General features: G+C 41.6%; 1 protein-coding gene and 1 long non-coding RNA gene across 3 annotated transcripts in view; one reads left to right on the top strand and one right to left on the bottom strand.

Annotated features, from left to right (window-relative positions):
* add3a (adducin 3 (gamma) a) overlaps positions 1-27,444 on the bottom strand; it is a 96,161-nt gene extending 68,717 nt beyond the window's left edge. The window contains exons 1-2 of one of the 2 annotated variants that reach the window (XM_062386923.1): positions 27,038-27,119; positions 13,195-13,232 (exon numbers count right to left, since the gene is read on the bottom strand). The gene's annotated coding sequence lies outside the window, so the exon portion shown is untranslated. Of the gene's footprint in view, positions 1-13,194; positions 13,233-27,037 lie in introns of both variants that reach the window. The other variant, XM_062386922.1, reaches the window with a different exon arrangement.
* Positions 14,852-19,529, top strand: LOC133954207 (uncharacterized). The gene is made up of 3 exons (XR_009920760.1): positions 14,852-14,964; positions 18,358-18,561; positions 19,099-19,529. It is a non-coding gene; the product is annotated as an uncharacterized LOC133954207 (long non-coding RNA).
* Positions 27,445-27,800: the final 356 nt, after the last annotated feature.

The raw sequence follows: 27,800 nt of genomic DNA, 5'->3' as shown, positions 1-27,800 counted from the left end.
GGAGACATTTGGAAATGTCCGACAGTGAGCGCCTCCAGAGTTTCTTCGGAGTTTCTCTGGCCATCGCTCAGGTACAAAACTCTGCAGAATGTCCGAAGGAGCCAGTGAGAACACAGCAGGAGATCCTCCGACAACACAGAGCCACACACGTAGAAAACACTAACAATGATGTTAAGAGAGCATCTGGTAGTACGGGCCCAACACCAAAGTTGATGTGCCATAAACAAAAACAAGCCATCGCTGAAATCAATATGCTAGCTCGCGTCTGCCTTCTGTCCCTCACCTGAGTCCACTAGGGATTTCTGTCTTGTTGTGGACGTGGCTGAGCGGAGAATCTCCTGCTGCATTGTTCATGTGTGAAAGCTAAACTCCAGACATTTTGTTGCGCTTCCACAATGTCAATAAAGTTCGTGAATATTGCATTTGGGTATACATGATGACAGCAACAATCCCTCATCAGGTCAGGGGACAGTGAGTCTCTCACATTGGAAACTGTGAAGTTTTTGCGTTTTCCAGAGTCATTTGAAATTGAAAAATCACAAACCTGTGACCATTGAACATGGAGGGTTACCCAAAACAAAGAAAGAAAGGAGGTGATGACATTATTTTGCAGCTTTTTTGTGACTTTAAAGTTACAGAATATGTACTACAAGAACACACGGGCAAACCATCTTTGGCTTCACTAGTAAATCAATATAATCAATTATTGCAGCCCTACAAAAACAAGATTTAATGTCCCGAGCTTGCAGAAAAACCACAAACCTCTGTAGTCCTCCTGCATGGAGCTCACCGTCATGATGCCACTTCAGATGCAAACACCGCACACATGCATTCATTACACACATAGGAACCAGGACCTCATCCCTCCAGCTCCCGGCGACAGTTCATACCTGTCCCAGAATAAACCTCGACCTCTGGCCTCCTGCAGCAGAGCTGGATCTGGAGGCCCGGTCTAACATTAGCACATATCTGAGTGAAATGTGCAGGGGCCCGGCACTCACCACGGGTTAAAAAGGGATGCATGTCTAGATTATTTATGAGTGAGACTGCTAGATGTAACTTTCTACAATGCCACCTTTAAGCAGATAAAGATGGCGGAGTGCACTTTGTGAATGGTAAATGCTGCATGTATAGTGCATGTTAAAAAGCACCCACGCCGGTGGGTAATTATATGGTGTGTGTGGAGCAGAGTGGGTCTTAAAGTCAGTGTAGAGATGTGAATCTGCAGCTTGTTAATTCTGTGTGTGTACACATGAATCAACAAATCATCACGTGCTTGTGTGCCATGCAGTCTCCTTCCACTAATAGATTCAGACATAATGTTGGTCATCTCAAAACCACAGACTAAGCAACTGCACAGCAACGAGTTTGCATGTATGATGTGATGGACACTGACACGAGCTGAGGCTGAATATCAGCAGCTGTAGATATGACTTCATCAACAATGGTGACAAATAAGATCAGGGGGTTATTTCCTTGGACCAGCTATTAGGTGGAATATTACTTAAACATATTTAAACCAAAATCTGCAGGTATAAACAGGATATTCTTTAAATGCTGGTAAACCTGCAAAAAAGGGGATTAACTCCTTTTTGAAGAGTTCCCCCTTTTTCACCCTGGTGCTTTTGTGACATTGAACATGAAGCGCCTGAAACTGAGAAAATCATTCTGCAGCGGGAAAGGTGCAGTGTCAAGACAATCAAGATAGAGAAGAGGAAAGTAGTAAATTCAGCCGGGGGTCATGTTACCATCACTATGCTGATCTGAGCCGGAGGCGATAAGAACCTGTGTTTACAGCAAAGTCATTAGACCTGAGAGTGCATGTTGAATTTATCCATTCCCACGCCGGGTGTTAGTGGGAGTTTTTTGATAAGTGGAAAAGGGGCTTTTGTTTTCTCAGGGTTCAAAATAAAACATCTCCATTTTAGGTGCTCACAAAGTCTGGAGTCGTGTGGACAGCGGGTGTAAACAGTGATGCATTTTAAAACTAAATGTAGTGGTGTGGATATTAACCACAAAACAACAACAGACATTCTTCTCTCTCCTCTCATGTTTGACCAAGTGTCATCAGAGCAACCGTTCGGTAAAGAAGGGGACGGTGGGGGGGGGGGGGACAGTTACGTCAGAGAGGATTAAACATCCACTGCGACATGAAAATAGAATGCTGTAACTGTCTGACATGTTATACTGACATTTACAATGAGAGATCTCAAAGAGAGTTCGAGGCAACACAAAGTTGGCATCTTAACACTAATTCAACAAAACAGCTGACAGTGCCCAAGCAGACACACAATTTTCCCTGTCAACACTAAGTTCAGAGATGCAAGAGCAGCGTTTTATTAAGCATTGAGTCGGCAGAGTGTTTTTGATCCTGACTATTTGGACCAAGTTCATGCTGACACTGCGTCCATTTTAATTGTCGTGTGTCTCCTCTCAAACCACAAAAAATGCTCTTCTCTCTGATCCAACTGACAAAAATGCAGCTTTCCTTAATCAAAAACAACAAAGTACACAACAAGGAACCTAAAAAAATAACACAATAACCACACAACTGGAGCATCAACAATAAAACAACAATACAAGAACTGTCTTTTAATTTGCCTGCATATATTATAATGAAAAAGACCATAATGTGCCTAAAAAACAGATTAAATGGTGCAAAACAAAAGCTCTCTGCTGTGGCTCCAACCCTCTGCATGCAGAGTAAATAAGCCCATTCTACCCCCTGCAAAGAGCAGAAGACGTAGCTGCTGACGCGAGTTCAAATCCCCTGAAAACCCCAGAGGAAGAGCTGGGATTCACCTGCAGAGGAGTAGAGAGAAGTGAAGGTCTGACAGGGTCCATGTTTTTTTTTAACACTTTAATGTTGGAAAAACTCACTTCACAACTCTGGAGATTGGACCTTCTGAGGAGCCTGTGATAGGTTCACAGCAATTTACTGAACAAGCATGAGTAACTGTGATAAGTGAACCTGACAAATGGCCTTGTTTTTCCATTGTTTGGTCCCTGATTTCAGTCGACTCGTGTCCTGGGGCGACACCCCCCCCCCCCCCCCAACCCAACGCGCCAAGAGTCAAGGGGGTGTCGCGACTCAGAGCCTACGTGTGTGGGGTGTGGTGGGGGTGGTCTGCAACTCCCCTTGTTGACTGTAACCCCATGTGACAAGAGATAAACATAGTGTTTCAGCTAATGAGTCGGTGTCTGGAGCGAGGTCAGGAGGTGCTCATTACGGTCAAGATGCACACTGGGACTGAGAGCGTGTTTCCAGGGCTACCTTAAATTGAATAATCTAAACTGGGAGAACGGTGACAAGGGCACGTTGTTTGAAAGTGACTTGAGATCAGCTGAACACGTGTAAACCATCCCCCTAGAAGAACAAGACGGCAGCTCCTGCGATAATTGAATCGGGGTTAGCGGGAACAAAGAGTCATCTGCTTTCGACAGTATGAACATCCAACCTAATCTCCCAGTGCGTTCCGGAGGGAGCAGTTAAAACATGCAGTAAATCTTAGACATATTCGGGGGTGGGGGGGGGGGGAGGAGTGCACCTCTTCCACACGGAGCGAGAGACCCAGACAAACACAGGTCGCTGCCAAGCATCGTTACTTACAACACCCACTGCACACCAGCGCACATTTCCACTGCCGGCTGCCAGACCCAGTGACGGTGACATTACATAAAAACAATCTGCTAAAAAAATAACTGCAAATCTCTCCCACAGAGAAAATCCATTTAATGTGGGATGTGCTATTGGAAACAAAAGGGGTATGGACACTTTTGGAGTGTTTTTCTGCATCGGGACAGAATGACTAAAGAGTGAAAATATTTTGACATCACTGTGTGGCTCCATTTTGAATAACTCTGTGTAATGCAGGCTGTCAGACCCCTCTAAGTTTTCAGTTTTTGGGACGAAGCAGAGAGTCAATGAGTTACTATGTTTGTATTGTGGACTTTTATGGCGACTATGATGACACTAATGAAATTATAAATGGAGATCCTCTGACCAGAACTGAGCCACAATGGAGATAAATACTTAGCCCTGGTTCGGGATTCCTAGAGTTCCAGGTGTGTGAATCATTTATCAACATTTATAAAATGAAAACATGAGATGATTAAAACAAGTAGAGTCAGATTGATTCACTCTGGAATGAGTTACCACATATATATCGGTTTTGGTATTTGTTTGCCGAGAGGAAAACTTATTTTAAAGAAATGCAAGAAAGATCTGTTGGGTTATGTTTACAATTCACATCAAAAAGTGTATTTTCTTTATTAAAGGCCTAAGCATTTGGTCGTGTTTTATTTATAAGAAGTTATTTATCATTAAGTTTATGGTTAAACTGTAAAATATCAAGCTTTAGTATCATCCTTATCAATTGGGCTCTAACTTACATATGAGTAAAGTTACCAGCTTTATTTTCCTGATCAAGCAAAAAGCCACTTGTACTTTATCCACAGATGACACTAATGCTGTTAGTTCTACTGTTTCAGCCCAGATGCCTTGATGGACATTCATATAAAATCAGGAGAGGAGAAAATGAAAAAAAAAATTCAGGTGGGTGTTTTCCTTTAAGACTGACCCGACCAGTGTCAGGTCACGTCAGACTTGAGTTGCAGATCCCTGAGCTGCAACGCTCCTCCTCATCTCCTCGTCCTCCCTCAACTGCAACTGCATTTTCTCTTCTGGTGTCATGAGGAGGCTCAAATGAATCAGCCTATTGAGCCGGGCAGAACTGTGCACTGGCTTTGACAGTGCCAAAGTGTGCGTGTCCGTGCACGTGAGTGAGAGAGAGCAACAGGGCATGTGTGTGTGCGGCGTGTTTCAGTCCAACTTTCCCAGCCTCCCAGAACACAAAGCTGTCCTTTGTGGCCTCGCAGCACTACAAAGGCCCACAGGCCACCAGAGCTGAAAGTGAAACGTGTTTGAGCTGTTGAGTGAGTTGAGTCTTCGGTGTCTATATGTCATGTGCACTTGACTAAATATGTAAAAGTAGGGAAAGTGAAGAGATCGTCTACATGAGTGCAGTCTCTTTAAATACTGTACATGTGTGTACGTGGTCAACCTGTGGCCACAGACAGCAGCCACTCTGCAGTTGGCTGGGATGCACCAAACCATTAAAAGACCCATCATGTGGCTCAGAACCAGAGTCGAGCACGACCTCCACCGCAAAAGCATACAGCCAGAACGCTAAAGATATACGATCTCACCGACTAGACCAGAGCGCTCGCTTCCATCCTGACACAACTATAAACAAAGTCCAGCAACTCTCATCAGATACGGCCGTAAAACACAAAACACATACACAACATCTGCAATCAGTCTTACACACACACACACACACACACACACACACACACCCACACCCACACCCACACAAACGTACATAAACAAAACCCCTCCTCCAGCTGTTGATGAGTCACAGACGAGACGGCTGTTATTAATCAGGGACACACCCACACTGATTATAATAAAAACTGTTTTATAACTACAAATAAGTAGACGACAGATGTTGGAAAGACCCTTTTTGATTAATGTGTGTGCGCATGTGTGTGTGTATATGTGTGTGTATTTCCAGGTCTGCAGAGAGAGAGAGAGAGAGAGAGAGAGAGAGAGAGAGAGAGAGAGAGAGAGAGAGAGAGAGAGAGAGAGAGAGAGAGAGAGAGAGAGAGAGAGAGAGAGAGAGAGAGAGAGAGAGAGAGAGAGAGAGTGGGAACCTTTCCATTATCATCTCGGTCTAACCACAATGTTTTGTTTTTTTATACCGACCGAACCAAATATCTCAATTAAATCAGCTTCACCAGGTTTGTTCCGTCAAGATGTTAAGACTTGAATCAATAGATTTGACAAGACCGACAGGAGTAACAGGAACAAACTTGTAATTAACTCAACCCATGTCATGCAGCAGGGTTGGGCTGGACGTCATTGCACGGTGGATGTGCACAGGAGTGTCTATGATTTACAACAAAGACATCTCCCTGAAAGTCGGAGAACTGCAGGCCTTTTATTGTTTCCACCCTTTATACGATCCATCTCTGTGCGTGTACGCCTCCAGGACTTGTTATGTTTCTATAACTGTATCCGCCACCAGCTCCTCATCTCTGCAGTAAAAGGTTTTCTTATTCAAATCTTCTTTGCCCTGCAGGGTCGTCTCTAAGCTGGCGCCAGTTTGCACGTCATCACAGTGACTTGTGTTTGACAAAGACAAATACCTGTCAGACTCAGAGATGAATGGCCGTTACTGTATAAACGAGGTATGCAGCCGTCTTTCAAGTTTTGGAGGACCCTCCCTTCCAAATGTATCCAAAAGAAACATATCTACACAAACGATTAAAAATGTCCAAAAAACCCCAGAAGAAATCCAACTGCTCTGTGGCTTCCCAGGAAGAAGGAGGAAACATTCAAATGGACAGAGAGTGCCTGCAGACTGAGAGTCATCAAACTGGGATAGAGGGTCATTAAGTATCAGTTCTGCTCAGGCTACTCTCTGTCTGGAATTAAACAGGGTTTACAGAAACAAAGATACTGATTATCTTATGTCTCTGCATCAAAATATCATGTGGTTAAAACAACAACCACTGACGTTATTTTTAATGGTGGTGGATAATAGCTCTTCAATCAGGTTAGGTCGATATTGTCTGTGCATTTGTAGACTTTGTATTTTTATTTCAGTTCTTATACATTTACAGTAAGATTAAAAAAAATGCTGACTGAAGAGGACAGTAATCATTAACTATTCTCCACTCTATGTTAAGTACATTGAGATTATGTCTTTGGTGATTTAGTGCAATTGAATTGAAATATCATCTTCACGCTGGTCGATTTCAAACCAAAGACCAAAGTAAGTTCCCCCATCCCCGTTTCTGGGGGATGTCAAAAAGCTCCACTATTGTGTGCTACCCTGTCTCATGAAAACTACGCTTGTGTACAAATACAGGTCATGAAATTGCGACTGCATTATGTTTTCTACTATAGTAAAGATGTTATGTTGTTAAAGTTCAAAAATCTTTGATAAAGAAGATAATGACCACCGACAACGTATTTGTTTTCCTCCCAAAACATCAAATGTTGAAGTATAAAAGTTTTTCAAGGTGATGTTTAGGCACTAACGGTACATGGTTAAGGTTTGGCTAAGAGTGTTCACTTGTTTAATAGAGAAGAACTTTCACAGTGACTTCAAGCACAATGAACAGAGCACGACTTTCCCCTTTAACCACAGTGCTTTTGTTACATCAATCCAACCACTGATGGTAATCTGGATGCAAACCCCGGGCTCTGGTGTGAAAATTGTGTGTTTTGCATCGTTTCCAAAACCTTCTTGAAAACCACACAACCATTATCAAATGTAGCATTTTGTTCACGGAGAGAAAAACCTTATCCTGCCAGCGATTACAATGCCACCACAATGTAAACTAACTGGAAAAATACTTGAATAGAAAATGAGTGTCATTTTGAAGTGACATGTGTGTTTATATAGAGGCTGATCTGTGGGCAGCCGACGTTTGTTCTGGATTAGCATTGAGATAAGAGCAACTGTGATGTCATCCGAATGAAAGCGGCATAGACGGCAGACGGCAAGTCAAGTGCAGAGTCAGTGCAGTGTCTACGATCACAGAGTCGATTAACTGCACCAAGTATCGAACACAGAGAAGCTGATGGCCGCCTGGGGGTTTGAAAAGCTGCATTTTCACAGGGAAGAGACTGGTGGCAGGTCTGAGTCTCCAGACCATCATAAAAGGAAATGGACCAGTCGGAAAACTTGTTCAGATAAATGATGCAGGTTCTCAGAGGGTGGTGTAATAAAAAGAGGATGGATTGATCACGTCAACCTTTGAAATCATTAAGATATTATTTGATTGTTGTGTACAACAATATAAAAGGCTGAACAAGAGAAGATCTCTTTTGTAATCTGCTGTTATTTCCTGCCAGACTGAGATGGACATTTAAACGTTGCATTCAATTTCAACTGCCAGAATAACAAGCAGGATTTAGAAAATCCCCAAAAATGTGTCAATCCTTTTATTAACTTTTATGCCTCTCTCGAAAAAATGTAATACAATCTAGATTGATGACATCATGAAGCAGCGTGGGATCATGGGAGTTTTTTGTCTTCACCACCATTGCCATTGAAAATCTACCAGACGTGACTAAGAAGTAAATGATGTTGATGTCATGTATTTAAGTTTTTCATATAGGTTGCATAGCAAACGGAAATAAATAATATTATTCCAATAAAAGTGACCAATAAAAAAATAGAGTGGAGGGAAAAAACAGCCGGACCAGCCTGGATAACTGGTTTTTCCTTCGAGAGCCGTCACTTGTTCCAGAGGTTCTAGTAGAGACGAGCAAAGCGGAGTTTGAGCATTGTTGAAAAAATTGGGGATGATGTAAGTGTACAAGTCTACTAAATATGTTACAATTTTTTAGTATAAAAACTTCAAAGAGATCAGCCGCAGCTTCTTGATCAGAGCAGAAGCTGCAGTTGGTTTCTACCGAGCTGCAGTTTCTTTGTTCGCCTCCAGTCTTACCTGCTCTCCCTTTTTATTTTCACATTTAAAATTAAATATATATTTTTAAGCTATTAGGCTGCAGTTATATGTTTTTTATAGAAAAGGAGTTTAATGTGGCTATTAAATGTGACTAAAACTAGACTAAAATGTTCTGAGTTTTCGTCGACGAAAACTAGACTAAAACTAAGAAGGATAAAAATGACTAAATGTGACTAAAACTAATATGGATTTTCGTCAAAAGACTAAGACTAAATCAAAAATAGCTGCCAAAATTAACACTGATTTCAACAAGGTGCATGAGATCAGGACCAGGCTCCTTACAGCCTTGCTGGGCAAAGGAAATGTAAAAGAGTTGAAAAAGATGGGCAGAGGAAAGCAGGAGGAGAACAGACGTTGTACAGAAGAAAAAGAAAAAAAAAAGGAAAATGACCAATGGAAAGTTTTGACCCGAGCTTTCTGACTCCAGTAAATGGTTTTGCAGTCATATGTGCTTTAAACCTCTGGTCTCCTCTCTTGTATTTCTGGATTCTTCTCAACTTTTCTTTCAGATCTCCTCGTGCTGACACCATCAAAAGCCTCAGGAACACCTCCTCTACTTTCCTCCCTCGGCTTCTGTCTTCGTTATCTGGTTACATGGACACACTTCATGAGACGCCAAGCGTTTCACTCCCTGACCTTCGACAACTCTCCCCGACTTAAATCACATGAGACACGTTTACAGGAATTGTTAGCCTGCTGGACAGAAAGAGAAAGTAAAGTGACTTGTTATGTTTTGAGATCTTTTTAAACTATATTGTTGACTGTATGATGTGAAGGAGTCACTTCTAGAGACAAACCTACAGAATGATCACCCGTTCCCCTCAGCGCTATAGAACATTGCAGTTTTTTGGTTTTGTGGCTCACGTTTAGTGTTTGGTTCAGCCTAACCAGTATTATTGGGAATGTGAGAATGTAAACGTCTGAATCTATTGGTCTGGACAATTTTTTTAAACTTTTCTTTTCCTGCCAGGCCCCAAGTTAAATATCCAGAAAATGTCCAAGTGAGCGCATGTGAGACTACAGCTGGAAAAGGTCTGGAAAATCACAGCAACAGAGAGGACTTATTGAATTTGTTTCTAACATATGACATATTTGAAACTGAGTACGAATATCTCAAGATAAAACCGAGCTGTGATACACGTAGAAGACAAACACAAAGATGTCAACCTGTTTCCCAAATGTCCAGTAACACATTTTCCGGAGTTAATATCCGAAAACCGCTTGTGTTTCAATATAACTATTAAAAGTCCACACAAATCAAAAGGCTTAATATGACTAATTCATTTCAACAGTGCACCTCACTTCTGTACTCCTGCTACCAGCACAAATGAAATAACAGAAAGCACCATGAAACTCATTAAGGGATTCACATCAGCAGCTGTTAATCCACTTTCTATTATGGTGTAATCTATAAATGGACCACTAGGAGATTATCCAGATGTCATTGCCGTCGTTTGCACTCTAAATGGCAAACACATCCAAACAAAGCTGACAGCTCAAGTAGGAATCCTGCGGCAGATCCCTGACAGTTTTCAAACAAGCTTAGACTGAGTGTAATAAAATCTAAACTCACCCTTTAAGAAATTGTCTGATTTACTACGTCAATAAACAATTACGATATACAATATAATAAAAACACAAAGTTCAAATTTGTTGATCAGGGCAGATGTTGAGTGCATAAGAACATTTTAGAGCAAATACTTAATGGAGCCAATGTTTATCAGTTTTCGGTCCTCGATGTTAAATGAAAAGACGCAGCTATTTATATCGTTACCACTATTATCTACTCACCACTATATAAAGTCCACTACCGGAAGTAGCGATGCTAGCAGACGTAGGGATGCAAACTCCAAGCATGCCATTGGATGTGTGTGCAGTTTTCTGGTGTGTCCATGAGAACGTGAAGGTGCCTCCGAGGAGGACATCAGAGGACATTTAGGCTTAAAACTAGGGATGGGTATCGTTTGGTTTTTATCCGATACCGGTGCCTAAACCGATACTTTAAAAACGATACCGGTGCCTGATCCGATACTTTACTAAAAAGAAACGATGCTTGACGACATTTAAGAAAGCCTTTTTTTTTTCATTGCCTAATATATGACCTGTTTTGATAGAAGAAGATTATGATATAATAAATACAAAACACTTTTTACCTTAAAACTATGAATAATATATGAACTGTTAACAAAAGTTGACACTATACTTAAATAAATAAAAATAAATACAAAACACACACACGCTGACTCGTGACTCTGACTTCGGTGCCTGAGCCAATCGAAGACTGAGGTTCGCTTCCATCACACGGAGACCCCCCGTATCTCCGCGGCTGGGGCTGTCGCAGGCAAGGCTTCGGCCCGCCTTAGTCCCCTCCAAAAGCAAACGCTTTTGTGAAACCTTTCTCGGCGTGGTCATCGTGCCACCTTCGCCCCCAGTCTTTCCAAGCCGACCCAGAGGTTTCTCGGTACCCAACCCTACTTAAAACATGGTGTAAATGACGCCGTTCCGAGCCAAATATGAATGTCGGGGCTTGCAGACACTTGGATCACACCAAACGAACAGTATGAGGCAAGTTGTGTTTTTTTACATTATTTTAGAAGAAGGGTCATCTTGGCTGCAACACCGTTTACCCCTGATACTCCTCAAGTGTCTTGTGGACTCAAAGACAACCGCCCCTCCATCGTCATCGTGCTGAGTAAATAATGAGTGAATTTTCATTTTTCAGTGAACTGTCCCTTTAAAGACTAATAAGTCCGAAATTCCTAATAAGGCTGCAGCAGTACCATTGTTCAACATACTGATCTAGATAGAAAGCACAATATTACCTACCAGCCAAAGCTGCAGTAATAAAGAAGACAAACCCGGTTAATGCTCAAATGGTCCCATGCAGTGATGAAGAGCCCAGATATGAGAAGGACTGTCGCCCCGCTCAGACTGCAGCAGGACTGCGAGAGGTATTTGACACATTATGAGACACGTCAGCGAGCACAGCTGCAATGTTTCCCCTCCATGACCTCACGAGCTCTGGACCTCGGTGATTTGCCAAACTGGGACTGAGCGGATGAGAGAGATGCACTGAAAGTATCTGACAGGGAGCGAGGGAGAGTGGGAGGGAAAGATAAGACCTGTGAGAGGAGGCAGATAACAAGTAACAGAGATGGAAAAGAGAGGATGGATCGACAGAGACGACCCTCCTCAATGTGCATTCTTGCGTCTTACAACACATTTCACAACATCCAAAGCAAAATACTGCAAAGATACTTTACTTGGCATCTGAGTATGCCTCCTGCATACTCTAAAAACTCTAAAATGAACTTAAAGGAGAATAGAAAAGCTCAAAATGGTGCTGTACCCTGCCTTCTGGAGACATTCACTCGCTTCAAGACGTTTTTTGTGCTTTTTGGTTATGATGGTCCTCAAGAAAGATGAAGAAGAAACAAGCTTCCACCAGGTATCTTTAGATGAGTTTTGGATTATGACTCTAAACAGAAGCAGGAAACTAACTTCTTAACATGTATAAGCAAGGCACTACAAAGCAAGACACTACAAACAGCAATACAATGAGTCATATGTATCTTGGAAATGAAATATCTGTACCATTTGTCACACATGTCACACAATATGTCTGTTGACCATATATATCAAAAATGCTGTCTTTCAACATATATATCCAAATCACTGAAGAAAAACTGACAAAATGCGCAAAACAAGAATCTGTTTTTCTTTTTGAAAATTAATCTAATTTGCAATTTACTTTGATATTTGAAAAGTTTAAAACTCCTTGACAGCTAAAAGTTAACATACTGACACGGTTGAGACACAAAATATGAAACACAACAAGAACGGACAGTCAAGCAGTGACGTATTAAAGAGGGGAAAAGAAAGAAGAAATCAGAACCACACCTCGAAAGTTGCCAAACTCACGAATGCATGACTGTTACATAGAGCAGAAACTGCTGCAGCAAATTAGATTATCTCTGTTTAGTTGGTATAGGTTTTCAAAATAATGTGCAAGAAAGAAGAGGAGATCCATTTATCAAAAAGTGGAAATAACGTCTGGCAGCTGTGGCCCGTTCAGCAAAAAGCTCTTCACATGAACCAGCGCTGGAACAATTGACATAAAGCAAAGCTGAAAACAGTGATGTGTGACTACAAAGACTTGGAAGGTGGAGAAAGGGATAGTCCCAATTTTCTGGGTAGAAGAAAGGTGACTTGTTGTTTTTTCTCCATTAAAATGAATAGGAAAGTGATCTCAGCCTTTTCTACAGATTGACAAACAGATGGAACTATAGATTGAGTGCTGTCACTCTTGTCTTTTTAAAGTATAAAAAATACATATTATATATATATATAAGACATTAGGAAGTCTGGCCAGAGGCTGTTTGTGAGCGTAGCACTGACCATGTACATTTTGAGTCCTTGAAAAAACCCATAAGGAGTGTGGAGGTGGAGGCGATCGCTTGGCAGCCCAAAACTTTCCACTTCAGTCGACACTACATTGCAGATCTTTTTTTATTTTCATTCCCATCTACTATGAGTGTTACGGCATAAATAATACTCCAGACAGAAATATTCTACTGATGCAATGAGCAGGTGTTTCAATAGCTTGAGCAAGAGCTGAAATGGTGCTTGTTGATGCAAAAGTCTTACCTCCCGAGGGACTGTTTGAGTTAATGATGTCTCGACAACTAGGACAAAAACAGACACAAACATGTTGTTACTCTCTGCATCCAAGTCTTCTGAGGCCTGCAGCAGCTCACCAGGACAGCTCTCTGCCATATTAAGTGTCTTAGGTGAAGAAATCGGTCACAGTTTGAGGTTGCTTCACAATTATATGTAACCATAACTGTGGTTCGTTATAAGCTGACTTTTGGGGTCTGTTTCATTTATAGGATTAGGGTTAGGACAGGCTTCATTTCTAAGAGGTGCCTAACATGGATTTATGTTACTTTACATCTTTTTTTGAGTACGCAGCCCAAATTACAAACCAGCTGCCCTATTTTGAGATACAGTAGACCTTGGAACTTACCAGATCCTTACAAAAGGACATGTTAAATGCCCCTCTACATTTGCTATGAACCATTTTCAGGGAGAAAACCTCAAGTGGTGCATATGTTTTCATTATGATGTCCCTACGGTCCCCATAATACAGGAGCCTCTGACATCTCTGGATGTGGTTCAATTACTACCTAGTACGTGTGTGTGTATTCGCACTGGGTGAATTCTCTTGAGGCCTCTACATGTGTGTTCTTGGTCACAGCGGTCTGCAGTTTGAGATTGAGCTGGGCCTCAATCTAGTGGATACACTGTACTAGCGGCTACACGGCGCAGCAGGCGATCTGCCCTTGACAGCCATCTATGTCATCCGCACAAACACCAACTGTGTCAACACCAGGGAGCACAGCTCAGTGTAGGAGAACATGAGGGCTATTGATAGCATGTGATGTGTGTTATTGCTGAGGGTGCTACGCCTGCATTCCATTGTTATTGGCCACCGGGAATTTTGAGATTGGCCCAGAATAGCACGTCAAAATATTCCAAATTTACCTCTAAATCAATTATTGAACAATATGTTGAGAGAACAACCGGCGCAACCATGAATGTGAGGGTTCGGTTATGCCCAGTCAGAACCGGTTTGTATGAGATGTATACCTAGTTTGAAACCACCGGACACATTGGTTTGTAATTAGTAGAACGGTAAAAAGCTGATACCTTATGTAACAGCAGGTACAATTGTAAGTGTTCTACCTCTGGGAGTTGTGCGAGAGGTTGTAGAACACCTGAATTGTGAAAAACCCCAGAACCAGCCGTTCTGGAAACACGTCTCTGTCCGGGTTGACTGAATAAAAAGGAAATTAAAACTACCTGCTGAATCTGCCGGGAATGTTTTCTTAGTGGAGAAAGAGAAATGAAATTCCCTTGAGTTCTCTGGTGTGCAATGACAATGAGAAAAGCTTGTTGACAGAAAGTCTGCATTCTTCCACAGCACAGACCTGTCTAGCCATATATAAAGCAATAAGAAGCTGCAGATCACTGTTCATGCTCATCTGTGAAGGCCTGGGAGAGAAATCCAGTGATTCATTTTAGTGACAACAAATATACTCAAATCTCAGCTTTAGGTTTCTATCTCAGGAGTGTTGCCCATTTCCTACCGAGAGAACTGTCTTTCATTTTGTCTTTACTTCACGTACAGATTTTGTAAAAGCTTTCCCTCAAATCCTGGCCCTCTCTATCAAGTAGCCCCCGCTCATGTGAAAAACTCACTCTGCCCCTACTGAAAACTGTTTGCACTCAGATACTGTTGCTGCACAAATGTCCTGTGCTTCAGGTCGAGTCTGTGTGATCGCGAAACCTCTTCTCTCTGATTTCTGCTCTAAGACTTCAGTGACATGATGAACTCAGAAAACAATACAACATCAGGTATTGTATTTTTGCTTTACTTCTTACAGAGTCCTTTTACTATTAAACCAGCCTCAATGGACATTTGAGTGCAGCTGCTGCAGTCAGATCATGGAATGAAGAAATTATCCCTTTTAATGGAAGACTACACTTTTGAACAAAGAAAGAAAATAAAACCTTTTTCCTGGAACCATTACATTATCAAAACTGTCCTTTGATCAAGTAGAAATGGAGCCTTGATTTCAGATGTGTTTCAATTATCAAATGGTTCTATGATTCAGTCCCTACCTCTCCCTGAAACTTCTAATACTTTCAGCTGTAATTATACTTATTTAGTATAAATAGAATAAAATCTCTGAGTGTCATAGAATAAAATCACTCTTTTAAAAATTGCCTTAGTGTAGGAAATAAAGCATTTACATTAAGCAGAATACGCACAGAAAGATGGAGACATTCCAAGATCAGCAGGCACTGGGACAAAAGTCAAGGGCAGTGTCATTACCTACCCTGAAATTTGGTCTAAAGACCGAGCTCACTGTCAGCAACACCTCTAACCAGAGCAATGGGAACCACCAAAATGAACTGCACCTCAAGTCATTTACTAAGTTGGACACTGGACTTGACACAGTGATAATTTTTACTTTGGGCGAGATGCAGAGAGACAAGGAAAACCAGCACAGTTACATAACAACCTTTGAGCTGACCGCTGCGGTGGCCTCGGTGAATTGACTCAGTGGATGTGACTTCTCCAGTCACATAACACGTCCCCCTTTAGCCTCATCACGTTAGCCTTACCAGGGGAGGGGAGGTCACTTTAAATGAAAAGGCAGCACCTCAAAGTCTTTGACTTTTGGCTTGATGTGTAACATTATAAAAGAAAAGCCCTAGGACAAAATAAGAGTTGACTTTGCTTATTTTGCCACAGTTACAAAACAATCCCGACATTTCATTACTGTGATTCTGTCAAACAGGTTAAGTGAGACAACGTGAGAGCTGCAGTGTCCAGTCGTTCTCTGATGGTTTGAGTGTTTGGAGATTCACTTAACTCAGAGTTATTAAGGGGATAATAGCTGGTCCTTTCAGTGCTGCTGAGCTGATTTGTGCCTTTGGAACTGAATTAGTGGATGTCAGTTATTTGAGATGGCCGAGACCCGGGGGAAGGCAGGGATAGGAAGGCCAAGTTAACATGAGAGGTCAAACTGTAGCCAGAGACGCAAAATAAATGATTCGTCCTAAAGAACATGCTGGCATGTGTTAAAATCTGTTATACATCAGCATCAGAGCAGATGGCCGACTGTGCTCATTGAGCTGGAAACATCTGCAGATGTCATTTTGTAAAATGTTAGTCAGGTGTGAAAATGAACCTATTTATCCAAGTAATCACACATGGAACCAGTATCATCACACTCACAGAGGTGACAGAACCCTGTGTTAAATATATTTTTAAATATTCCGCTATTGATATAATTCAATTATGTGAACAGAAAACTGATCTAGAGAAGCCTTGATGCACAATATTCTCATTTCAGTTTGAGAGATAATTTGTTTCATTTCTTTAGTATTCAATCATAATTATCTCTTCCTGAGTTGAGTTGTGGCATTTGAGTTTATTAGAATGAACTGCGTGTCGGGTCAAATTCGTTCAAACTAGATTTTTGGGGAAGTGACTTATCCATTACACAAAACAAAATAGCAGTGAACACTTCATATTACAAACAATCTCATTTAAGAAGGCGAATCCCACCCATTAAAACCCACACAAAACCATTTGCAGCACTACATGTATCCAGATATTTTTCCAAAGTGTAACTGTTGAATCAAATGTTTGAGGGGGATGATGACACTTCTAACACACGAAAAGACGCAAAAAGAAAACAAATGTCCCTCTATGCTTACATTCAAATTCAGAGTTACCAATCAACGTAACCTGCAGGACTTGGGGAGAGCAATTAAACTCCATGTTTTGTAAGAGTTTACAGCTTCATTTGATCACCAATATACAGACAATCATAACACAAGACAAGACAAGCATTCAACAGTCAAGAAAGATATAAATTGTTCTTTTGAGATGAGTCACTTTCTCTTAGGTTGATCTGTGTTCATTTTTGGCAGCAGGCCGCTCTCTAGAAAGCCTTTCTGAACATATCAACCACACAGCTGAATTAACAGGGCCGCTGAAGGATGAGTTTAAGCAGAGTATCTGACATAACTAGCCTAGACACATCCCCACTCACTTTTGTTTTCATTACTAATAACAACTTTAAAAATGTGATACACTATTAAGCCCAACAGGCACACTCCTCTTTGGGGAGGTTATTAGTCAGGCTGAGCCGTACAGCAGCGTCTCGGGAGCTGTTACAGAGTCAGGGTCTTGTGAAGATACAAGGTGTTTAACAATGTGATATTAGCCAAATGCTGTAGTTGAAACATGCAAAATCAAACTATGCTGCCAAAATGGTTGGAAAAATATAATATCTACTACATACACAGCTATTCCAACTATGACACTTTTTAAAATTCCCTGAATTAAGATATTTCAGAGAAAAGGGGAAAGTAAGATAAGACTTAATCTGTTTGAATGGATTTTGGTCAATCCAAACAACTGAAAAAGGCTAATGTGAGACTAATGTATCTTTAAATGTGGACCATTGTTTTCCAGCCCACAAACTGGCAGGTCTGACCAGCATTTGGTGCTCATGGCAAAGTATCGGAGAATACAGTTTAATTTCAATCTCGGGAATCATAAAGTATGAATTAAGAGAACTGCTTGCTGAAAAGTCACAGTTAACAAGTCTCATGACTCTTTTCAAGAAATAATAAGTACGACGGACAACGTCTTTATTGTCTATCAGCGTCCAACACATTCCTCGCCATTGTTCCGAAGTAAACAGAGATGCCAGAGAATTTGTAAATAAACGAACCAGAAACCAGAAGAACCTCAACACCATCACAGAAACTCTACATGTTTATCACTACAATGTAAGTCTATTAATCGAGTGCTACAGTTTTGCTCTGCTAATGAAAATAGTAACATGATGTTCAAAATCAATGAAAAAGAGATGTATCAATAAATAGCTGAATGTGAAGAGATGGGTTATAAAGTGATACCACAAGTGGGGGTGGGCAAGCTGATGAGTTTTAAGGCGTCCACAATCGAACTTTCAAGCAAGAACAAATAGAGTGTGTAATGTTCTCCTCTTGTTGTTATGTCCCAAACCCATGACTTAATCTTTAGGAAACACCATAACACGCCCTTTACCAACAAGATGACTGACATCACTTGTCAGAGTCGTAAACAATTGTTCTTGAAGCACCACATTGTGTCATTGGCCCATGAAGGCCACAGAAACATGCCTGGCTGCCATATCACATGACCTTGTGCTGCATGCTGTGTTTGTCTAACTTCCCACTCAGAGTGAATCAGTGACCGTCCTGGAGGGACAGAACAACAGATGGGGTCCGATCCAGTGATTTCCTCTGCTGAGTTAAAGGAAATATGGCCGTCCCATACTTCCCATCCTGCGACATGAGTCCGAGACGTGTGGCACGACACTACACACACAACTGACACGGTATCTCTCCCTGGCTCCGACCAGATACATCCTCAGTGGAAACTCGGTGAGTGCCTGCATGTAGGCGTCCATTCAAGAGGGGGAACTGATAAGGTGGAGACTGTATTTGTCATGAGAATCTATTTATTGGCTTGAAGGGAAAATGGATTGAATTTCCACTTGATGAAGTATAGAAGCAGCTGATGTCAGGAGTTCAGAACTGGAACATGAGTTCAAAAATGTCCCTCTCTGAAATGTGTAAGAAATGGGAAACCCCCACTGTGACTAAAATTGAGTTCAAGTGAATGAACTCACGCCTGTCAAATCGGCCTGATATTCACACTCACATCTACCTTTTCTACCAGAATAACCTATTTGGATTTAGTATAAATAAATCATCATCACATCAGAACACATCTTTCTCCCACTATGCCTTAAGACTTAAATAGGAACTTGGAATTAAAGCTATGATGAATCTAATGAGCTGATTGGTAGAATACGTTTGGATTTTTCACAGGACTCAAATATTTGAGGGAGAAGCTTTCCTTTAAAGGCAGGGCCGTTTCGCCGTGTGACAGTTATAGATATTCCTCATATCTTACAGGTTTACTCTGGAGCCTTCTTGTATGCATCGTGTGGGGAGTGGTATTTCTGGATGCATAGATAAGAGGTCACATTTGTAACTCAATAACAGCATAAAAGGACAACAAGACTATTCCGGATCCAGCAGGACGAAGACGTAAACAAACTGTGGATTAGCTCGATGTTGGCCCAGTGGCTCTAATGTCCCCACACACATAGCTCCCTCTCCCCAACCATTTACCCATGTACTGTGGCTTTAAATACATCCTGTTACCATGACCAGTCACCATGCTAAAAACACAGACACACACACGTTATAGACACATAACACACGACTGACTGAAAAGTTACCTCTGGTAAGCCCAAGAACCAAAACACCACAGTCCAATCTACTTCAATTGTCTCCGATGTAAACAGCTGCACTGATTTATAAAAAGAAATTCCGCATTATATCAAATCAACACCTTCAACACCATATATTTAAGTAAAGCTTGGTCAATCAATAAGAAACCATAACTCAGAACAACAAATAACCACCAAAACACAACAACACTCAGCAGTGCTGACTCAGCGTTTTATCCGAGCCGAATCGAGGAGGAGAGTAGATGTTTACTTCACAAGTTGACCCAGTTAGAGACGAGACAACAGAGGAGCCCAGCACAGTACATTCCCACATTAACACCAGGACACAGTCAGCGAGCCTCAGGGCAGCCAACTGTGATTTGTTACTGGGTGTGTGATGTGACAATGCCACGGCGTATATTTGTGTGTGTGTGTGTGTGTGTGTGTGTGTGTGTGTTTGCGTGTCCACAAACAGGAACCGAGGCATGGGTGTGCCTGTTAAAACAGTGGCAGATGATGTGGTAAATGTAAGTGTTTGGTCAGTGAGGCAATAAAGTGCGTTTCCTGGGGACACAAGGCCAACAACAGATCATATATGCACATATACACAAACACACACACATTTACATTCGCTGGATTCAACTATAACTTACACTTAGTCCCGTGTGTAAGTAAAATGGTATGTGTATGCAAGTAGAATTGCAACGATGAACATGTAAAAATAAAATTAATCTGCTCCTACTATTTTCAAAGTATTTTTTCAAGGCAAATAGGCCGAACTTTCCATGATCCAGGTTTTTAAATGAGACAATTAACCATGTTTTCCTTGGTTTTACATTGTAGTAAATATAAGATATTTGGTATTTTAACTTTTTCACCAACAAAATGAGACATTTAATCACAATCATCTTGCTTCTGCTTGTGGTCGGTGTTCTACACTTCTCATTTCATTTTCTGGTGTTTTACAAACCTAATAATTGATAACGATCATTAGTTAGAGACCTAAATATAAGGAGACTTTATATTTTGATGATAAGGTTTTCTCCTCTCCAGTACAACCACAAGACTCTGTCATAGAGCAGAACAATAAACCGTTTCTATTGAATTATAGACAGTATGAATCTAATCTATAATTACTCAGGGTTAAATTACTGCTGCCACCGTATGAAAGGTGAGTTAATAAAGGAAATGCATCCACTGATGTAAAATAATGTGACAATTATTATTACTGAGGTCAAATCTTCATACATTTGTGTCGTATTATTCTGACCTTGTTTCTCCACGACACATTCTGTGACCTCAAACACCTCAGTAGGTATTTGATATACAAACAATTAAACATCTACAGTCAAATACAGAAGTTAAAACTGTTGCAAACTGAGAGAAATAAAAAAATAACCCCGCTGGTGGTTGACCTACCAAGTAAGTAATCGGTGCAAAACTTTGGTTATACTACAATTTAAATGTCATTACCCAGAATGCTTTTCACTAGCCCAGTACGGCCACCATCATGTTGTGTCCATAGTTGGTGAAGTCGAACTCCAGTGTGTGTGTCTCCCTTTAGAAAACGCACAACGCAAACCAGCATGATGATTACACAGAAGGTTGGTTACAGAGTGATGTATATCTTTCTAAACAATTACAAAACAAAGGAGGTCCTCAGTGAAAGTCACAGGGAGTTAACAAAGCTCAGCGTCAGAGCTGAATGTCACAGCAGGATTCAGAGCCCAACCGTGAGGTTTAATGTGTCTGTGTGTGCATGTATGGAAGAGTTACGTTTTTAAGTAGGACTTTTATAGCAGGGTAATAAAACAGCAGAGCAATAGTGAGGAAAGGAGAGAATGTATTCAGCTGTGGTGCCCACGAGGGCATGCACATGCACGCACCAATAACTGGTTCATTCTCTAACCTTAAAACACGTCTTCAACTTCTGGGGACTTGCTTTTTGTCCACATAAGACAGACAAATCCCCAAATGTGAGGGCCTAAGCAGATTTAGGTCCCCACAACACACACACACACACACACACACACACACGTTCAGAAATAGCCAGTACGTCCTTTGCAGATCCCCACCCAAACAGGAAGGGGATCAACACTTATGATAAAGGAATCCATAGGAATCTGCTCACATGGCCACTCACACATAAACACGTGTACACAAACACACACAGACACACACACACACACACACAGCTATAATTGAACCATACATGAACACACTGTTCCAAGAACAATGATTTAAACACTGTCTAATGAATCCAAACCCCAATGGCATTTGCACTTTGACAGGGAATATTCAAAATGACAGTCTGTTAATTGGACAGATGAGGTGACCTGGAAGATTTCTAATATAATCTCCATATTAATGCAGACCCTCGGGGCAGAGTGTCGGGAAGCCCCCCCCCCCCCCCCCACCCCCCCCAATTCACAAACAGTGGCTGCACACTCGCTCTCATGACTGGCACTCAGCCCAGGCAGAATAGCATTCCAAATCAGAGCCGTTCTCCGGTCACAACGGCAGCATTTCATCAGTCGGTCCACTGTAAGATTCACAATTAACTGTGATGACTGAACAGGGATTTAAAGCTTCATGTATCTGCTGCATTTTGGATCATAGCTATCTAATGCTAAAAGACGAGATCATTTGTCGTCTCACACGACAGAATTTCCTTATCAAGTTCATAAACCCGAAACCGATTCTGTCTCATCATTCACGAACGCTCCCCAACATTAGAGGTGTAATTGTCCGGGGGAGTCCATGTTCCCATGTCTGCTCTGAACTTTCACCATCTCTAACGTTTAACTCTCAGAGCGACAGTTTAATAAGGTGCCGACCACGGGGATCAAAGAGGCGCTGTCTGCCTCAAAAGCTCATTTGGCCCAAAACTTGGCTCCTCTCCTCCTCCCATGGTCAGAGGCTGACCCCGTTACCATGGCTACACCACTCTTAATATCTATGCAAACGCCTTCTCGCTGCAAGGGGACGCCCCCCTGCTGGACGGGGCTGATGCTCCGCCAGGGACTGCCCCCTCATGCACAAACACAGAAAGGCCTGTGTCAACACAAACATGTTATGAGCTCAAACAGACACACGTATGGATGGCGTATGGACACACATATGGACGGCTGGACAGTCAGCTGTGCTCCATGTGGGGCCGGATGCTTTCAGTAATACATCCACCCACAAGTGTATTATAAAGTTATTCTAACCCCACCCGGCTGGGGCGTCTGGCTCTGACAACCAAACAACTGTGGAATCTAAACACTCGGCCCACACATGTATCGCATCCAACAGCAGCATGACTGTGCGTGCACAATAGACACTTCAGTTTCATCTGACTCCATCAGTCAGAGCATCAAAAAATGAAACGCTGAAGTTGGAGATCAGCCGCACAGCTCAATGGCACGTTGTCAGAATGTGGGGGCAAACCGAACTGGATAGAGCCAAACAGACAAAGCACATAAACAGGAGGAATCATGTAAAAGTTCAATCTAAATTCGGTGCTTGGTGTTGAGTTCAAACTTGGTCAATTGTAATCTGCACTGTTGTCCTGATCAAGCTGGTATGACAGTGCTGACCTTTAACAGAACCGTCATTAAAAAAGCCAGGAAGCTACTGTAACTAATTTGCCGCATTGTAATTGTGCGTTGTATTTCAATTTGAACTCCTCTGTTGGAGAATAAAACTTTTATATTAAGGACCGGAGTTGATGATGCATAAACTCTAAAAAGAAATTGCTCCATTACCGCCCCTGCTAACAAGCGTGTTTCCCAACAGCTATAAAGCAGTTAGGAAACTTAACAGAAAGCTTTAATTTATTGAAATGATGTACAATCCCTAAAAGATCCCTACACTACCAGAAGGAGTAAAAAGCTCAGTCCAAAATCTTTTAATGAAGCTATAGAAGAATTGTGAGCACAGACTGTAAATAAGATGGACGACACGTCTCCACTTCCAGCCCAAATGTCCCCGATACCAACCAGAGTCAGTCTAGTAGCGTCAGCCACCCGGGGGGGGATCAAGACATTTTACTTCACTTTAGGGAGCCGTCATGTTGCCCATCTTTTATATACCTCTCATGATCGGGGCTGACTAACACAGGCATGATCCCGTCCGGGTAGCATTTTGGCAAAAATCCAACTAGCCCTTTGAGACTCTACATCAACAAGCAACCAAACCTAAATATTTATAAAGCACAGTGATTCAATTTGCTGCAATGTGTGACCATGCCTCAGCTCCTAACAAATTGCCTTACATTTGCCATTAGATACCCAAACCTCAGGTCTATAGTTAGAAAGCTTTTTTTTTTTATTTCAGCTCAATGGGCGTATCAGAAAACAGGAGGAGGATTTCATTTAATTTGCTTCGGTATCACTTCCTGGAAAAACATCCAACTTGAATCGTTTGTCTTTCTAATTTCCTCAAGGCAAACTTGAATTTCGAGATTACGTTTAAGTTGACATTTTGAAAGAAATGCTTACTCGGTTTCTCGTCCCGAGTTAAATGAGAATATTGATGTCACACTCGGCTACGTTAATGTGAAGCTACAGCAAGCGGCCAGCTAGTTTGACTGGCCTGACTTTCTACAAGGGTAATAAAATCTCAATTCTGGCAGCGGCCCTTAGGCATGCGAGTGGAATTAGTCTTCTGATCATTCTCAACTCTCAATAGGAGAGCCTGTGTCCCACTGGATCATATAGTTGCATAAATCACAGTAAATAAAATCTTTATTCCTGTTGAGTTTTTCATCTGGTGTCGTTGGGTGGAACAGACAGGTACACACAAGCTGATGGGTACAATCCCGTTCAGCTCAACAGGCCCTCGGTCCTGTCTGACCAAACCCCAGAGCTACATGCAGAGGCAAACTAAATAAATGACAGATGAGGCCAAAGCCCGGGGAGAGACGAGAAAATCCAGCATAATAAAATCAAGCCTGGTTGCGCACAAACACACACGTCCTCCTCTAACAAAGGGAAAACATTGGAATCCAAGGCTCAATCAATCTGCCGTGTGCAGGGAGAGTGGAGCCACATGTTTTTAAGTCCTCTAGCAGAGCAGGGTGAGGTAATGATGAAGTCATCTCTGTCCTCTGGACAGGTTCAACTTCACTGTGTGTTGAATGGCTTCAGGCTCTCACACACACACACACACGTCCATTTCAATATGCGTGTTGTGTGCTATGTAATAAAAAGTTAGTGTAAGAAACATCTTATTTTACTTTTCGTATAAAAACCATTAATTAAGAAGCTACAAGTTGTGAGCTGCCTTTAACACACTTGCAACAGAAGAAGCTCCTCTATCATTGCAAAAAAAATGTCCTCAAATATTATATTGTTGAGAAGTTTTTCAGGCAATCACGTCCTACTATGGACACGCCTCATTAACAGTCCATGCAGACAGAGCCACTCAACGGGTCACTGCAGCTCCGTTATGAGACCGTCAATCTACTCCCCGACCAAAAAGGACTATATACTTGCTGTGTCTTGGCACCCATCTTAATATTGACTGGGCTCAATCGTGCTTTGGGTCGTTATTATGAAACCATTCGTTAGGGGAGAGAAAAGAGAAGAGAGAGAACTGCTCGGAGAGACAGAGTGAGTCGAAACCACAGATTAGCATCTGCTCAGCCCTATCTAAATTGAATTCTGTGCCCCAGCATCTCCTCCAGCTGTGTGCAGCGCTGTTACCTTTTCCTCAAGTTCCAGGACTATCATACAGAAGCTTACAGTGATAAATTTCATCCGTGGACAAAGATGATCAATATAAGCCGATTCCACTGTACTAGAATTTTGTCGGGAGGTGACATAATTCGTGCAAATGTTGAGCATTCTGATGACAAATGACTTCACGAATCAGAAGTATAGTCCCCGGATTACTGAAGAGGCGGTTCAGGAACTTCAGGACCAGTGATTTCTGTGGCTGAGAGGAACTACTTATTACTGCAGATGTTAGACATTTGCAGACCTTTTACACACACAAAAACCTTATATTGCACACAAGAGGAGATAAACTGAAAAGGGCAAGGCAGGGAACAGAGCTTGTAAAGCTTTTAAGGGCAATCCAAAGGGCCTGTCATGTGCAATTCCAATCTCTAATACAATGTCTACCAGAGTTCTGACCTGCAGAACCTGAAGGAAAGAAAGGAAAAAAAGGAACATTTCAGAGACTGGCAGGAAGTGAGAAGTGTAAAGCAGCTGTAGTCCATTTAACAGTTCAAGTTTTATTAAGGACAGAGCTATTTACACACACTGAGCAAGAACCACTGCAACTGAATAAACCAGCTAAAAACACTTAAGCCAGTTATTAGCAGGGGAAGGAGTCATCCAGCTAAAATAATGAAATGTAGTTTCACTCCAGCTTTCCTCATTGATCTGGCACAAGTTTTACTAAGTGAAGTTATTATAATCCCAGTGATTATTATAACTGCTGCTTACTTCAGTTTTCTGTTGCCATCCATATGTAAGCAGCATCAGCTGACACTCCACAATACAAATAATTAAAATTAATGATTATATATAATTTGTCACTTGGGCACTTTTGCCAGAGAACTAATTAACCTGCATCGTTTTTCAGGCTACAGTTCATAAAAGAAACCCTCAACTAAAATCCTTTTCTATAATTTTCAACTCATGTTTTTAAGAGCCTCTTTGAGTTAGACTTGGAGATCTTCTTTAAAAATATGAATCGCATTAAATTGTGTGAGAAACTGCATGAGTAAAACAACACAATAAAGTCAAACACATTAATAAAACTGTGTGCTTTTTCTCCACAGGTCATGAGAGCACTAAAACCTGCTGCAATACATACACAGAAAAAAATGTTCTGTTGAATTTACTACATATTATTATGACAAGCAGCTGCAAAAAGTAAGATCTAAATCAAGATATATCCTTAAGGTTATGCGTTCATATATTTTGAGTTAACTGTATTAATTATTGTTACAGTAACCAGCCAACCCACTGTGGGACTAATAAAGGATTATCTTATCTGATCTAAAAATTAAATTTAAAATAAACGTAGGGTTCAGTAAGACATTAAAGATCTGTTAAATAAGACAGATTGAGAATCCATTTCTCGCAGGGTAGCCAGAATATGTGACCAACGTGATCAGATGCAGCGCCTGCTCTGCGGTAAGTGAACTTGAACTTTGACCTCCTGCCAAGGGACCTAACCCTATAGCATATTAAAGACAAAAACAACATAAATAATTAAAACTAAATGAGTGAAAGTGAATATGCTGCTGTAGCCTACACCTACAGTAGTAGTATTACGTTGTAAATGACCCAATATGATTAAATATGAGAGCAAAAGCATTTGTCTGATATGTTTGTTGTTTACATGTCGTTACTAACTCGTGCAATGTGCACATAACTTCACATCCACAATAATCTAAACATCTTAGTAAGATCCCATCAGCTTGGATGTGTGGCGGGGTTTCTGGTCACATGGCTACAACGTCACATTACATTTACCGCGTGAAGCACGGGAGATCCCATTCTCTGCAGACCATGCTGCGCAGCAGCCTCAGAGCAACACACCGACGAGACGTGTCTGTGAAACAACAACAACAACAACAACAACTACAGGCTGTGACATGTAAAGACGAAGATAGATACCTGGAGGGAGGATGATCCGAGTGAGGCGCTGAATGACCTGCAGACACACAGGTGTCCCCGGACCGCGTCTGTCCCTCTGAACTCAATGGTTCCGGTGTGTCCGGACACTTTCGCTGATGCACACACGCTGCTGACGGTGCTCACTCGCCCCCTGCAGGCTGGCTCAGCAGAGCGCATGCTGTGTAGATCTACTGAGGGGGGTTGACAAGTGGCTCACAATGTGGCAGGAAATGCGATCCCCTTCACTGAAACCGGAGGCTCACCATTTACCAAATCCCTCGCTGCTTCAGGCTGGGCACACGTGACTCAGGCTGGTTGCACGTCATGTGTTTTATTTATGATTGTCCTAATTCTGAGAGAAGGATCACACATGATCCAACGGGTTCACCGCACATAGCTCATTCTATATTTCACTGTACAGCTGCGACATCTATCAATCAACATGCAGCCTACATGTACAATAAAGTACTTTACATGATGTCCTTTATATTATTAACAGAACAATGCATGCAATAATATAAAATGAGACTAAATGTCCAAACAGGCCCCAACCTAAATAGTACTGGTCACTGCTTAGTATAATCTATAGGTTGTTTATTGTCATAGCAAGTGTAACACGCTATTGTAGATTTGTGCTCAGACTTATTCGGTTCAGGCTCAATGTAAGTGTAGTATGAAGAGAAATGTCAAATATGACTTGTGCATATGTGCTGCTCTGCCTCCATCTGGTGTCCTTAAAGGTGCTTGTGTAAAATGCACACCA

Source organism: Platichthys flesus, chromosome 5 (genome assembly GCF_949316205.1).
Source record: "Platichthys flesus chromosome 5, fPlaFle2.1, whole genome shotgun sequence".
Taxonomy (NCBI): domain Eukaryota; kingdom Metazoa; phylum Chordata; class Actinopteri; order Pleuronectiformes; family Pleuronectidae; genus Platichthys; species Platichthys flesus.
This window is presented reverse-complemented; position numbering and strand designations above follow the sequence as displayed.